Source organism: Camarhynchus parvulus, chromosome 3 (genome assembly GCF_901933205.1).
Source record: "Camarhynchus parvulus chromosome 3, STF_HiC, whole genome shotgun sequence".
NCBI classification, from domain to species: Eukaryota; Metazoa; Chordata; class Aves; order Passeriformes; family Thraupidae; genus Camarhynchus; species Camarhynchus parvulus.
The window spans coordinates 35,116,921-35,132,779 of record NC_044573.1 but is presented as its reverse complement, the minus strand read 5'-3'; the positions used below and the strand labels follow the sequence as shown (position 1 = coordinate 35,132,779).

The following is a 15,859-nucleotide window of genomic DNA, read 5'->3' as shown; positions in this document are numbered from 1 at the left end:
TGTTTATCAATATCTGACACTGCCATTCAACATTTTCTATCCTCTTCTGCGGCCATCTGTATGTGTTTATTGGGAGGACTAGAAGGAGGTGGGAGAATTTTAACCAAAGTTTTTAAACTGTTTCTCTAATGAGATAAAACAAAATGATCTGATTCTACTCCCCAGCTGTATCATAATGTCCTTTACTCCTACAGATACAAACCATCAAAATCCACAACATTGCTAACAAGTTCTGGCACTTCTGTACTTTTAAATGTTTCTTTTCCTGTCATTCTGAATTACCAGGACAGGCAATGTCAAGGTGTTAAAGTGTATAATTTTTTACAAGATTCAGTAGCTTTAGTGTCCGACACCTAGAATCTTCTGAAATCCCTCATTGCTTACATTGCTCCATCCCCACAAACAACTTAGTTGGCAGGAATAGCCATCAACCCAAATTCAGATTAGTGATGGAACCTCTGCATAAAAACCAGGGATGTGGAACCAGGAGATGGAGGACAGTGGATGTGGGGAAGGGATTAAGGTTTATTCACAGATGCAAGGAACAAAGGTATTTACACAGGCTTGATACAGGAAAATTGGTTGGAATTTAGTAACAGGAGTAATTTGCATGTTTAGACTGTTCATTCAGCCATTGAAGCCTGCTTCTTTCCTTGCAGATTTTTCAGTTATATGCAAATTATATACTTGTATTTTCAGAGATTATTTGGATACACTTAAAGATGTACACTTGGGTGGATATACTGTTCATACCAAAGGCAATGTCAAAAGGCTCCAATTTCTCTGTTGCTGCTTCATTAGATAACAATTCTGTCACTTCCTCCTATACAGCTGTCAGAGCATCTCCCAGTAATCAAAATGTTATACCATGCCACAAAATACCTTATTTACAATTTTTATTTCTCTGCCAAGGTAGAGGCATGGTTGCACTCTCAAGGCAAAATAACTACTGCAACTAACAGTGAAATTAATTCTCAGACAAAAATGTGAAAACCATCCACAGCACAAATTGCATGATTGTTCAGCACTTCCATTTGGAGAGGCAGGTTTTATTTTTGTCCTCACAAATTCCTTTAGGAATTCTTACAGATTAATAACCTTGGACTCTTGCTATTGTAACTTTTTTTCTTTGAGACCAGAAGTATGCATTTTGAAGAGAGCTGTACAGTTCGCTGCTATCAAATGGATTACTTTGTTGTCCTTGGTGTTGACCTCAGGGGATCTTATCTGAAAGACCCCAGAGACTGAGATGGGTATTCATACTGCCTGAAGGTACACAAAGAGAAAACCAGAAGAAACACAGCCCCTTTTTCCACTAAAATCACAGCAAGCAAGTGGGGAGGGACATGCAAAGCAGAGCAGCAGCCGTACAAATTACTGGTCTGCTCGGTCCACTATCTTTGTTCCTAACAACAGATTTTCCATTCAGTCTTGAGGATTTCTGTGTGCCCTGATTATTTTGCATGTTACTAATAAGAAACAAGCTAGGCAGAAATGCTAATAGTAATGAGCAAACCGTTGCATTTAAGTCTTTCATCAAACTGACTAGATGCTCTCCCTGCCTTCTAGGCAGGATGACCAAAGGGACCAGTGAATTACTACAAATTTGTACTACTCCAGCATCACTCCCCTAACCACAAGCCAGGTATGTAGTATATTAAGAATTACACACACATAAAATGACAGCAATAACATCTCACAGAAGACAGTTCTTCAGCTGTTGTGTCTTTTGAGGCAAGGAATACCAACAAAACTGTAGCTGCTGTGAACATCACCTTCCTCCTGTTTCACCTTTCCACTACAACTGTTTGGACTGAAGCAAAGTACAGTCCTGTATGCCACATATACAGCCTATGCATGGACATGCTACTCAATTCTTCACTTCTATATTCCCATCTGGTTTGCAAACAGTCAAACAGAAGAGACCCCCAGATGCATTACATCTTACCCTCCCATGAACCATGGGTATTATTCCAAGGTCATCTGCTACAGGAGCCATAAGCAAGCCTTAACTTGATCAAGAGCAGTAATCTATGGTATCCAGAGCAGAAACACTGAGCTGCATCTGACCTGCAGAACAATTTATGGCACTACTCCTTCCTTGTCCCTCTTTCACTTACAATGTAGTTCTTCTACTGTTCAAACCTTCCTTAAATTGGGCTAGCCCCAAACATTATTTCTAGGAGCAACATATCCTTCAAAGGGAAATGCCAAAGACTACACAGCCACAAACCATCCTCCAGATGAATAGAGACAAATAATGGAAAAGCCAAAGAAAAGTGCCTTTGCAAGAACCACAGTGCTGGGGAGAAATGGCATGGCTGACCTTTACATGGCATTACAAAAGGCAGAATCTGCACCTTCTTTTCTCTTCACCCTCACTGTGACATGTGCAACTTCCAGTTTCAAGGATGCTTTTGTTTTTACTCTTTGTGGTTACAGAAATGTGAACTCTCAAAGAACCAATGAGTCACATTACTGCTTCAAATGACGGACCTCATAAAATTTCAATTGATTAGGCTATCATTTGAAATATGAACATGAGAGTACTGATCTAACCGTCCTCTGGAAACAAATTTTAACCAAACTGAAATGATGCTTTAGTTCCCAAAAGACAGTTTATCAAATAATCCAAAAATAAATACAAGAAAATAATATTGATGGCCATTCCCCTGTAGAATTTCCTTAAAAGCAGTGGCAAGAGTACCTTAAAAAGATTCTGTCACAATGAGAACAAGATGTTTATGGTGTGCATCTTCAGCACAGCAAAGGGGAGAGAAAAAACAAAGCAAAACATTCACCTTGGACAAACCTGTGCTTCACTTTCAGATCTAATTTATACAATCTCACAAATAAACAGAATTTAACTAAATCAACATATGCACTGAACCATATTAACTGAGCTGGAAAAGTAAAGTTAGAGGTTTCTTAAAAAATATGTAGGCCTTCATGAAAAAGACGTCTGTAAACATACACAATTCAGGCTTTACTTAGGTAGAACAGGAGATACACATAAGAAAGAATAAAGAATGGAACTTATTTCTGATCAAAATATCTTGATGGATAAAATTTAAAAAGTTAGATTTAGGAAGTAGTAGAACAAAGAACATTTAAAAAATTGTTCTGGCATCATAAAGGATTTTTAAGGTTTGAAATGATTGAAGTACTGATTTTTTGGGTAGAATTTAAAAGCTTTCTGAATGAGAAGAGTCCATAAGTGCTGTCATATATTTCTTGAGAACATAAAGGAAATATAAGAAAAATAAACAAAAAAATGCAAGAATATAAATATGGAGCAATACTCCCCAGCAACACCAGCATTGTATTCCTGTACATCACTCGGTACTAGTGCATCACTCAAGTGCTAGTAAAAACACCCCAACAAAAAAACCTGTCTACTACACAGGAACAGACCTACTCACATAGTTTGAGAATAACACCTTCTTATAAACAGCTTAAGGAACTTAAAGAAGAGAAACAGAGAAAGTATTTATCAAAGCAATAAGATCCATTAGCCTCTTCTTCATTAAGATTTATTATTCATACTCTTACAGGGATTAGGATTTCTCCTGGTGAAGATGGTGACTGAGAGCTCTGCTGGCTAGGGAGCTGGTTTCACAACCTCTCTGCAGAAAGGCTTCAGAGATGCTGACTGTGGTAGCAGCAAAGCACCTTTGATCTTCCTTGCAAAGTATCACTGAGAATTATGAACCTCATAATTAGAAATATCATATGTAGAGCACAAAGGTTACAAACTCAAAGAACACGAAGCTAGAAAATCCCAAGATTATATTATTTGTGGAATCATTTGATTCCTTCATCATCTGCATCACCCAAAACAACTATGATAGAGCAGGGGCTTCAGCTTTAGCCCAGAATTTCAAATAGATCTTCCTTTTGTCCTGTGTCTCACCTAATTCACCCCACATACTATGTAAGGCAAGAGAACTATGAAAAATAACATGACCTTAATGCACTTATATATGTATCACCATTTTCTACAGGCTTTTGCCAAATTACAGATACTTGCTTTTACCAGAAAAACAAGCTTTAGAGTTTTGGGTTTGCTTGACTTGAATGTTATACTGTATTGATTTCTTAGCAGGGAAGAAAAAAAAGGAAATTTCAGACTAACAGTTTGCTTTTATTCAGTATTTTTATGCTAGTGCCTAATATTCATAAAGCAAAAAACCCCACATTTGCAATGAAGACTCAACACCTGTTTCCTTTGTTTTAGGCACAACACAAATTCTCACATACATAAAAAGTTGCTCCAGCAAAATAGTGAGAAATGGAATTGAAACACCTGGTATTTCAAAGGGATGGAAAAAAAATACACCAAGCCCTACATTTTAGATCTTCCAAGCAAAGATATGAAGTAGTATTTATTTTTAGAAAGTTCTTACAGATAACTTTAAAAAAATTAATTGCCATGTAAATGTACCTAAACAAGCTTGCAGACCTGATCAAGCAAGTCATACCTAGTCTCAGCTTGTCATCAGCTCTTGTATCTCTACAGAAGGTCAGCTGCTGTTTACATGTAATCATAGAAAAGTTCACTTAGCTCGTTCAGAATGAGACCCAGCACAAAAACTCACAGTATCAGTCCATTTAATTTCTTATCTAACATGCTCCCCGTTGACCTTTATGATAGAAATCAAAGCAGTGTATCAGATTTGGTGAGCTTTTCTCTACTATTCCATGCAAGTAAAAACAGCATGAACACAACATTTACATAGGTAAAGTTGTATGTTGTTGCTTTACCACACATAGTGGGGGTTGAAACCCTTAATGTGGCTCCCTGGCATTCATGAGATACTAGGTCATCAAGTTTTAAGAGTATTGCAACACTCGCTTATTTCAAAGATAAGAATAACTGTAATTCAAATTACTTGTGCTATATATACATTTCAGCAAAATGGTCTTGCATTAAAACCTACTAAGATCATGACGATACAATTTAGTATGAGCATTCAAAAATGACTCTCACATTTTCAGAGTTTTAGACACTAAAAGTGCTACTTGGCTGTAGGCTCAGCCTGTAAATGGCCTGCAAATGGCTTACCTTTCCTCTTCAAAAAACAAAAGCACAATACAAAAAGGAGTAAAATGCATTCAGCTGTTCACTAGCCTCTCAAAAGAAAAATCTCAGTTGCTTACAAAGATTATTGACTAGCTGTGCTCTTGCAGACTTGACTAGTGGTAAAATCATAATACAAATATTTGTTTCTATATTTGACTATTTATTCCACAAATATAAATTAAACTAAGTAAAGGTATAAATACATCTTGTCACGCTGGCCAACTTTGTCCTCTTGCAATCATCCCATTTTATCTTGGCAGTGTGCTTCCTGAGGCTTTACTGGGTCTTGATTTAACCCTTGAACTATGAGGAAGATAGTCGTGTCAGCCAGTTCCAGCTGCTCCCATCAGACTCACCTTCCCAGCAGACACCATGCTGGATCAACATCGTTGCTCAATAACATTAGGAATGTCAATTATGAGTGTAAATACAGAACATTGTAAAATATTGTAAGCAATGCTTATCTGCATGAATGTCAACCAGAAATTTTAACACGGCACTGGAAGTGTGTCTCTTCTTCAGCATAAGCTTTACTTGAGCTCATGAGTTGTTGCACCTTTTTCTGCCATCCTGCTTCACACAGGACGTACTGAACTCGGCAGAAGAGCCAGAACTCTGTTCTCACTGCTCCACCCAGACACATCCCTTAGCAGCCCCGAGCCGCTTTCATCGCCTACTAACCCGTCTGCTTCTTAGCGAGAGGAAACCATTGAAAAACAGTCCTCTACCCAACAGCCGAACACAATCCTTCCCACATCCTCGTTTAAGTTCAGACTTCAGGTTATTAGGGAAATTCACCTTGCTATCACACAAACAAACAAACAACACCTTCAGCCAACTGCCTTCCCTATAAACACTGCACCCATGGAGATACCGAGGCTTTTAGGTACAGACCACCCAATTAGTTCATTTTTATCACTGGAGGAAGGAGGGGTTTCCATGAGATGGTTCAGATCTTGAGAAAATATATTTACTCTGACGTGATCATAAGAGGCGGAAAAGAAAAAAAAAAGAGATGGTTTTATTTGTTTGTTTCCAAAATGTAAAATTTGCATGGAGGAGGGTGAAAGCCTGTGGTGGTTTACATCACTATGAAAGGCCAAACAGGCATCAGGTGACCTGATCCAAAGCAATTCTGTTAACTAGGGTGAGGAAGAAGAGGAAGAACTGGTCAGAGAGCATTGCTAAGCCCCTGAAACACAGACGGTCTCACTGGCAAGAAGGAGAAACTGACAGCAAATTCTCCATGGCAGAAAGAAATTTTTTTAAATGCAAGTTCTTATTTCTTCCCCTAACTATTTGTTAAAACTTGGGCAGAGGACCAGAATTTCTTCTAGAAGCAGCCATCTAGGTCAGAAGACTATAAACCAAAGCAGCCTCCCTAATTATGAAAAGCCGAGAGCAAAGCATGTTCTGCCATGAACCGTGGCTTTTGTTGGTTACAGCAAAGCTGATACAAGTGGTTTGGAACAGTTTTAGATGCCTCTTTCAAGTCAATGTGACATCTAGCCACAGCAGTCAAACAGGGATGGTGCGGACCCACGCTGCTGCTGCTGCTGCTGCTGCCTCGGGGAAAATGTGGCTCTGGGCTGCCTCTTAGGTGATATCCATCTCTTTCTTTTCTAAAAGTCACCCAGGCCACCTCCTGGTGATTCAGGCTGGCTTTACCAATCACAGAAGAGGGGCAGAGGTAGTTTCTGCAGCCTGGTTTTTACTTGTGTGGATGTACAAGGTGCTCCCCAGACAACAGTAACTGTGATTACCTTTAATCTAAGGAGAAGATAGGCCCTATTGTTTCCTTCCCAGATACCACTGGCTTATGCTGAGGCCAGGAAAAATCATTCCCTTCCATACTCTCCTACCGACCAAAGAACCTGCTCAGTTCCTCTCCTTCGCATGCTGTAATGCAAAACAAATGTTCAAAGCAAGCAGTGCCTCGACCATAGGAGTTTTCTCTTGCTTTTCTGAATGCTTCTGCTGAAAGGCTATTTGTAACACACCACAGAGTGCAACTAAATCTTACTGCTAATGCTAAAGCAGGCTGAAACCTTTCAGTACAAGACACTTTAAAAATAAATCCTTGCAACAGTAATCACCTGCTGATACATGCTTTTATGTTTAGCCAGCTGCCAAGATGCCACATCTGTCACTTCTTGCTTCCAGAAATGTGCTTTCCTTTTCTGTAGGGAACGAGAAAATTCTGCTTCTAGAATTGCGCTGAGTATCATGATGCCTTTTTTGGTATCTCTGTCATTCCTCTAAACATCTGAGCCACGGCACATGGATTATAAGATTTCTGGTAGTGTGTATCTAAAGAATTGTTCAGCTTTAGATTTTCATGCCTTAAACCTTCTGATTTTTTTCATCTACATTTTCCCGAATAATGTTACATCCTTACAACCTATATATGACTGGAATTAATGGTCTAGGCATGAGTCCTTGCCTCTCCCCCAGATATTTTTCAAAGGAAAGTAAGAGATCAAGATCATATTTGTTACATTAAACATTTCATAATAAGCCTTCTTCCTATTTTTAAAACATAGCAACAATCTACAATGACGCAAGTCCTAAATTAATTGCTTCCTCTATTTTGGTCTCTTTTAAATTTCAACTGAAAATAAATCAAGTCCTTTCTATTAATCTACAGCCCGCATTTCTTCATCACCAGCCCAACCCAAATTCTCACATTTGACTTCCCGACTTGAACTCGTAGCTCGACAAGCAGCATCACACCGGGTACTGACTTGCCCCCAGCGCAGAGCTTGCCCTCGGTACAGCTCCAGCCGGGCAGGGAGCAGAGCTCTCAAGCGCACGGTTATTCTCAGCCCCACGGAGGAAGGCGCGGCGCAAGGGGACACACCGCACAAAAATGGGCGCAGCCTGTTGTTTCAGCGGGTGTAGGCTGGTGTGCCTTCTGCCTCCAAGGCAGGGGCATAAAATCAGGTATGCCAAAATACACTGCGATGGAAACTTAAACCGAATAGGGGCGAATTTCAGCTCGGAATTTCAGTGATGTAGAAACACCCCGAGTCCTGCTAAGCGATAGCTCGGGTATGAACCTCCTGAGCAGACAAGCAAGATCATTAATGCGTACTCTCTCTGGCTATCCCAAAATGCGTAGCCTCCCTCGCAGCCCCCCGAGCGGGCGCGCTGCGGCCCCGCCGCAGGTCAGGAGGGGCAGCGCCGCGTCCCGGTCGCACAGCCCGGCGGCGGCGGCCCTCCCGCTCCGCGCCCCGCTCCCCGACTTACGGCGCTGCCGCTGCTCCCGCGCCGCTCCTCCCTCCCAAGCTATCTCCCTCTAGCCGGTGCGGAGCCGGGAGGGCAGCGGGGCCGCCCCTCCGCGACTCGGGCCGAGCGCGGCACCTGCGAGCGTCTGTCAGTGCGCGGGCGTCGGCGCCCCGTGTGCCGGGGGCGCGGCGCGGGGCCGCGGGCGGCGAGCGGCTGCCGCGGGAGGCGGCGCTGCCGGCGGCGCTGCGGGCGGAGAGGGCGGGCTGCAGGGAAATCCTGGCACCGCGGAGCGCCGGCAGGGAGGCGGGCGGGGACGCCGGGATCAACCACAGTAACAATAAAAGGCTCCCCCCCCATCTTTTTTTTTGAGCTCTTTTGCTGGGGTGGGGGCGTTGCAGGCAGTCCGGGAGGCCCCCCTACACCCTGATAGTGTCCCAGTGAAGCCCTCGGGCGGGCAGCCCCCCTTCCCCCTGTCCCCCAAGCACGGTCAGCTCCGAGGTGTGCTCTAAAGCTAATGGTTTTTCACCCAAACTCTCTTGCCCCTCACCTCCTTGGCGCCCCGGTCCGTCAGGGATGAGGCTCAGCCCGCTCTCCGCCCGCCGCACCATTCATCCTGCCTGTCCTCCCTTATTTACGCGTTGTTAAGGAGCGCTCGGGCTTTCAGGACTCGGCGGTCTGTGATTTACAGGTAACCGGCAAATACTGCGAGAGCGGCGAGGCGCAGGGGCGTCTCCTCCCGCCCAGCGGCGGGGCCGGAGCGGGGCAGCAGCGCGGAGGTGCAGCGCGGGGCGCGGACCATTCAGCGTCTGCCAAGAGCCCTTTAATGACAGATTTAAGGGCACCTGCCCGTCTGTTTTATACAAGTGAAACTGCCTTGCCCAGACGGGAAAGGGCTCAAAATAGCTGTTGGCAGTCCAGCAGATTACTGACTAGGAAGCCAAAAAAATACTGTGCTGCTGTTAAATTTTTTACAAATTCTCTGGTTAATCCAGATAGAGACCCCGGTATTGGTCCACCTCTCACAGTGACATCCTCCCAAAGGTTTCTGTTGGCGGGTACCTGGACTCAACACTCTGTGCCTGACAGTTTTACCGAAGGGTCATTTTTCAAAATGTTACTGTTGGCACTGCCATACAAGCACTGCATGTGCCCTTATTGAAATATTAAGTGTGGTATATACCTTACCCAGGCTAAGATATTTTTCTAAATATTTGCATAATTTTCATTACGTAGGGTGTTTTAAAATCAGCGTAAACAATGGATGCATTGTATGTAAACGTGTATACTTAGTTTAAATTATGTTTACATACCCACATCTGGGTGAGAGAATTTTCCCCTTTGCTCTCTTTGCATTGGAGCCCTCTGACCCTAAAGCACTTTACCACAGGGTAATTGTATTTTCTTTTTTTTGTAAATACAGTACCCAAATTCAGAGAACATGTTCCTTTCAAGGTGTTGTAATATTCAGCATGCCCACAGACTGCCGTGCCCTTATGCATACAGGATGATGTCTCTGGGCAGGAAGCATCATGCCATGCAAGGCCCAATCCTGCTATCTGAAATGAAACTTATGGAGAAAGTAGTGTGCTTTCACATTTTTCCCAGTTTCTCATTGCTGATATATTTTCAATTCTGTGAAAATCTTTTTGATCATTTGATTTACATATCACAATGATAAAAAACCCCTCAAGCCCTCCCTATGTCGTTGAACAGCCAAGGATGAAGTTGCTTGCTCCATGGGAGCAAGGGCTTTGTGCAAACAGTCCCGCCCGGTGTGCGGCCTCTCAGGTGGGAGCAGGCAGTGACACAGCAGGTGGCTGCAGGCTGCTGCCCAGGGGATTGGGATGGCTCTGTGCCCTGGCCTCTGACAGTTCTGGAGGCATGGCCAGAGACTGCACAGTTCCAGTAATTCTTAAGTGCTATTGCAGAAGCCAAAGTAAATTTGAGAGCAGCCCAGAGGCTGCTCCTTGTTTATGCAAAAGGACAGTCAGAGAAAACAGCTATTATAAAGTTTGTGTAAGCAAAAGAAAAAAGAATTCTGTAATAATTCCTGGCTTCTTTGGATACATTTCCAACTTAGCAATTATTCAATTATTTATCCTATGTGAATGCACTCCATGCTACCTTTCATCTACCAACTCTATGCTTGAGACTAAGTTCTCGTTTCGGAACCTAATTTAAGTGGTTTAAAACTTTTTAAAAGGGACACTGAACGGGGGACATTGCTCTTACTTCCTTTTAGTTCAGAAAGGACATCTGTGTGGGCATGCATGTGTGTGGCACCATGTGCTGAAGCTGAAGAAAATCCACACAAGTGTTTCTGAGGACAAAAGAAACAGACACATGGATTCGTTTGCTATAATAACAGGCTGGCAACACTTGACAGTAGCTCAGTCAAGAGCTTGTTCCAGTCATGTTACACATCCCTGCCTCTTCTGAATATTTCCTTGGTTCTTCTTTCCAGAGCTGGGTTTCAAACCTGTGGGCCACTGTACTGTGCCACAGTTGATTTTACTCAAGTTTCTCTCTTGTGCCCTTTCATGTTGTGACCTCTTGCACCTCTCATTTGTGGCACCTGTTCCAGCTTTTCATTCTTCCTTCCTTTTTTTCTGCTTGTCTTTATCCCATCTGAGATTCATGCACATTTTCACTGCTTTACTCCAGCCCTAAAGGCCAATTTGAAGACACAGCCATGCCATTTCTGGTATCTTGTATCATTGCTCTTACCTTTTTATGTTCCATGTTAACCATCCCGAGGACATCAAAGCCAAACTGCAGCCCTCTGCACTGCACCCAAGTGTGCCATCATAGGCCATAATTATACTGGTTTGTTCTCTTAGGTAGGAGCAAAGGCCATATTAATAGGAAAGTGATATGTGTACACATCAACAGCATTTGTGTTTGAAGGCAGTAATGGTTTAGAGTGAAGTTGTAGTTTCTCTGCAGATAAAACACCAATCCCTTTCCCAGCTAAGCATGTTATGGGAAGCACTGAAGCACACATGTAGGGGTCAGAGGCAGAACCAAGGTTCCTAGGAGAACTTCAATTATGAATTTCTTCAACTTCTTAACAGCTAAAGTATCACAATTATTAAAAACATGCAGATTTTTAATTGAGCACCGGAAAGGCATGATGGGATCCTTTGTTGTTAAGTCTCTTTTGACCACAGATTTATTCCTTCTCTCCTTTTAATTTCAAACCTCTTTTATTAGGAATTAAAACTGGAGTTTAAAGTAAGTATCTGTTTAAGTGCTTTGCTGAATCAGGAGAACTTCTATTCGTCATAATATTGGGCTTATTTATATATGCCAAGTGTGTGGTGCTTTTACTCTTCTTTCAGCTAGAGCTAGACCATGAGTTTAGTGAGGATTGTTAAGCAGTCTGTTCTGCTTTGAAATTATCTGTTTAAAAGGTTTTATGATCTCTAGAGTACACATGATTAACATAAACTCTGGAAGCTAATAAGTTAAATTATTTAATGTAAAAATCTTTATACTACCAACACAAACAAGAAAATGTGACTAAAACCTTTTTCAAAAACTCCATTTCCAGGGTTCCTGAAGAATGCATTCTGAAACACTCTTGCTAAATAGCATTTAGCAATACTATCTAGGAATAGTCTAAATATTTGGCTCTGTTTTAGTAACTCATGTGGATTACCAATGCACACATATCCAAGCATACTACATTTCTGATAAGTTACTTCAGAGAGTAACTATAGGGTCAGAACTCAAGGGACTTTGGTGTCATCTACTCCACATTGTGCCCTGATGGAGGATCAAGCACTTATTGCCATGCTCTTTTCCAGGGCAGATGCAGGCCCTTTAGAGTTCCCTAAAATGGGCTGCTGTATAGTGTATACAAATCTCACTTTTCACAGTCTCTCCCAGATCCCTGTGGCACTGTGGGCAAACTGGTCAACCACATACCCAGGACACATCTTCATTTATCCTCTGTTCCTGAATTGATCCACTGTTAGAAAATCCACAACCTCCTGAGGTAGACCCATAGGCTCATTTTTTCGCTATCTGTATTTTTTCTGTTTTCCCAACAGATAGACAACTTACATCTTTCTCGGCTGCAAATCAGTCTAATTTCTTCTCTCAATGATCCCAGAGAACAGTGAGATGATCTTTATAACAATCATATTAGGAGGCTGTTATTTTCCCCCACTTTATGCTCACTGTTTGCTCTTACCAAGTGAAAACAATGATCAGTGCTACATAATAAAGCTTCTTTTCATGGAGATTATTACACAGCATTGGAAAGCAAGGATATGATCTGACTGAGGGAAAAAGTCTTCTGCAACTTGTTTGCCACAGATTATTTCTGTAACTGTCACTTTGGGAATTTCTATAAATAAAATCACTATCACTCTTCTGAGAAGTGAGCATTTACTACCATGTTTTAAACAATGAAAAAATACAGATCTGGTTTTCATCTAAATTCTTGATATATTTGAAATCACTCAGAGAAGAGAGTCCAAAGAAATGTGGTTTAGTTTGACGAAAAGAAGCCTCCCGGTGGGATATTTAAGAGAATACCTAGAAAACAGTGGTGAAAGAGTTATAATATTTGAAACCCTTTTTTTCAACTCTTGTTCCATGACCTCTGATTTCCAGAGGACCATACTTGGCTTTAACTCATTGTCCTCTGTGGTGATAACACTTTGGACCCAGGGGAGAAAAGAAGGACTAATTGACCCACAGTTTGAGCAAGGGCTTTGCCTAACCTTGTACACATTAGCGATGGATGTTTGACTTTCAACTGTTTTTGATATTCAAACCCTGCACAAGATTTGGCTTTCCTAGTGTGCATTTTCCTACTGCATTATAAAATGCCAAGTGGAAGGATGGGTGTGTGCAAGTACCAATCTTCCCCCCTCTCCCCAGTCTTCCCAAGCTGCCCAGTAATGCCTGGAGGAGTGCATGGAGTGATTCAGCCAGTGAAAGAAGGTGGTAGTTCACTGATTGCCTCAAAGAGTTTTTCCTTTCTCTTTTCATCTGCTCTCTTGTCCTCTAAGCTCAGAGCACTTTTCCTTGCAAACACCTCAGGGAGATGAGGACAGAAATTCCGCTGTGTTTGGCGGGAGGGCATGCAAACAAGTATCTAGTGCCGCACGAGTGCCACTGCCTGTGATCATCAGCAGCTTCAAATACATCACTAAGTAATTTTCAATAAAAGGACATTAATGCTTGTTTTAAACTTACAAGGGGAAAAGAAAACCACAAGTCATTTGAAAGGATATGGCAGTAGCTCATATGAATGCAACAAGTGGATAGAATAAATAGTACAAACAATACTTTTAGGAATGAATACTCACAAAGAAAATGAAGAGTAGAAGAACAACAGCTCTGCAAATCATCTTGCTTAATATGAAAATCTGAGCATCACTATCAGCATTTAGGGACTAATTCTGAAACTGCTGAGTAGTCTTCCATTAACTGCTGTGGGAGTTGAAAGCACCTGGCATCTTGAGAAATTGGGCTCTTTGGCGGTTTTAATTTAGTCTGACAATAACGCTGAATAAAAATATTCTTGGGGATAGCCCACAATTATATAGCATGAGCTCACTTCTTCATTATAAAATGTGAGCTGAAGCCATTCATAACTGCCAGCCAATATTACAACAGGCAATTCCAGTTTTTCATTGCATGGGAAAAGCTCTAGCAAGCTTTAATGAGTTTCAAAAATAGCTGCCACATCAGAAAATTGTAATGGTACTTGTTTTTCTAATGTGAATACCTGTTCAGCAGACATCACTTAAACAATGGCATCCAAATAGACCAGGGCATGTAAAATAGCTACTTCTATTTGTCAGCTGCACACCCATTGTTTTCAGTCAGAGCCTGCAGAGCAGCTTCAGCTGTACATTCCTGGGAAGTGAATAATATCAGTTGAGATTACACTACAGTACCACATCTATTACAAGCACATTATAAAGAATGAATATAACCTAATTAGGAAATGCTGAAGTCGGCTGGGTGTGGATGTGGGCTGGGAAAGGGTCATTTTGACCCACAAGTGAAGGTCACATGACCTTCACTTACTGAAAATGAGAGTTCACAGAGGATAAAGCAAAGGTAACAGTGTAGATTTCAGTCTCAAATCCAGATATCACTTGCACATCCCATATTCCTCATACCCTTCCCATTGAGCTAAACAATTGCTCCCCAAATTTCACTTCCATGAAACTCTTTTATAAACACTTTGCAAATCCAGCAGGACAACCCAAGTTGGGTTATATTCCTTATTTTCATGCGGATTAGAAGTAGAGCTCTACTTTGGTTTATAGTGCTGGAAGGAAGAGATTGCAGAGAGAAGTAGGGAGTTTCATCTTAACTAGATAAGTAAAGAGGAAAACTCTTCCAACAGCTTCATGGAACTTACCTCTTCTTGTAAATCTGATTCTTCTGACACCCTTTCTAGTCTGCAGTGCAGGGCTGTTTCATTGCTTTCTGCTCGCTGCCTTACCACAGCATCACTGATCAGCAGGATGGGATTTCAGAGCTATGAAAATCTGCATCATCTGCCCTCATCTGCATGCTGTTAGCCAGGCATGCTGAGAAAGAAGTCACTGAGAAAACACTTTCAAATATGTCTCATGTCTTGCATTTACCTCTTGGTTCCAAAATGAAGGTTGCATTAATGCCAACAGCTGGAACAGATCAGTGCTCCAAGTTGGATGCCTGCCTTACCACTGATTGGAACAGAGGTTGCAGAGAGAAAACTGCAGCATGCCAAGCTGAAAGTAGTTTACTGTGTTTATGGGACAAAGTCTCATCTGTACAGGTACTCACAAAGGCCAGAGCAGTTTTCCCACAGCACACCACAGAATGGTGCAATTGAGCACGCAGTTAAAACCAGTAAACACAACCTCAGACACTGTGGTCTGCCCAGAACTGAATACAGTACCAGAGTAGATATACTTGGGCAGAGTTCTGCTCTTCATGTGCTTAGAACTGACTAAAAATCAACAATTACCCATTTTCTTTGCCATTAATATATTTTTGAGATCCTGTTCCTACCAGAAACAAGGGAATGATTCATGTTTTCTTGCATTGCCTTTTGCACATTGTTTAAGGACTATGAAATTGATTCTCAGTTGATTGTACAGTAAATTGAGAATAACTATTAATATCAGTGACATGATGCTGGTGTGAAATTATATGCAGTTATCACTTAAAGAAATGCACTTCATAAGGTTGACTTTTCTGTGTATTTACTACAGTGTGCACTTCTGCATGTCCTGATGTTACCATAGATGTGCAGCTCCTGTCCCTGCCTTGTAGATTGGAACCAAGTCTGCCTGTACTTATTTCTCCTCACAAATGGGATTAGCTATATCAAAATCTGCATTTTAAATGCAAAATAAAATTACCTATTCCACAGTCCCACAAATATTCTCTAATTCACAATTTACACAATCCACAAACCAAGCCTGAAACCACCAGGACCCCCAGAAAGATCTGACCTTTTTCCTGTTCTCCAGTGTCCCCAAAGTGGTTAAGAGAAGTGAGTTGCTACCTTGCTTTTGAAGCACTTGT

General features: G+C 41.8%; 1 protein-coding gene across 4 annotated transcripts in view; it reads right to left on the bottom strand.

Moving 5' to 3' along the window:
- CDC42EP3 (CDC42 effector protein 3) overlaps window positions 1–14,812 on the bottom strand; it is a 33,694-nt gene extending 18,882 nt beyond the window's left edge. For 2 of the 4 annotated variants that reach the window (XM_030946397.1, XM_030946395.1), the window contains exon 1: window positions 8,333–8,480. The gene's annotated coding sequence lies outside the window, so the exon portion shown is untranslated. Of the gene's footprint in view, window positions 1–8,332; window positions 8,481–8,858; window positions 8,989–14,702 lie in introns of those variants that run through there. The other 2 variants (XM_030946398.1, XM_030946396.1) reach the window with 2 other exon arrangements.
- Window positions 14,813–15,859: the final 1,047 nt, after the last annotated feature.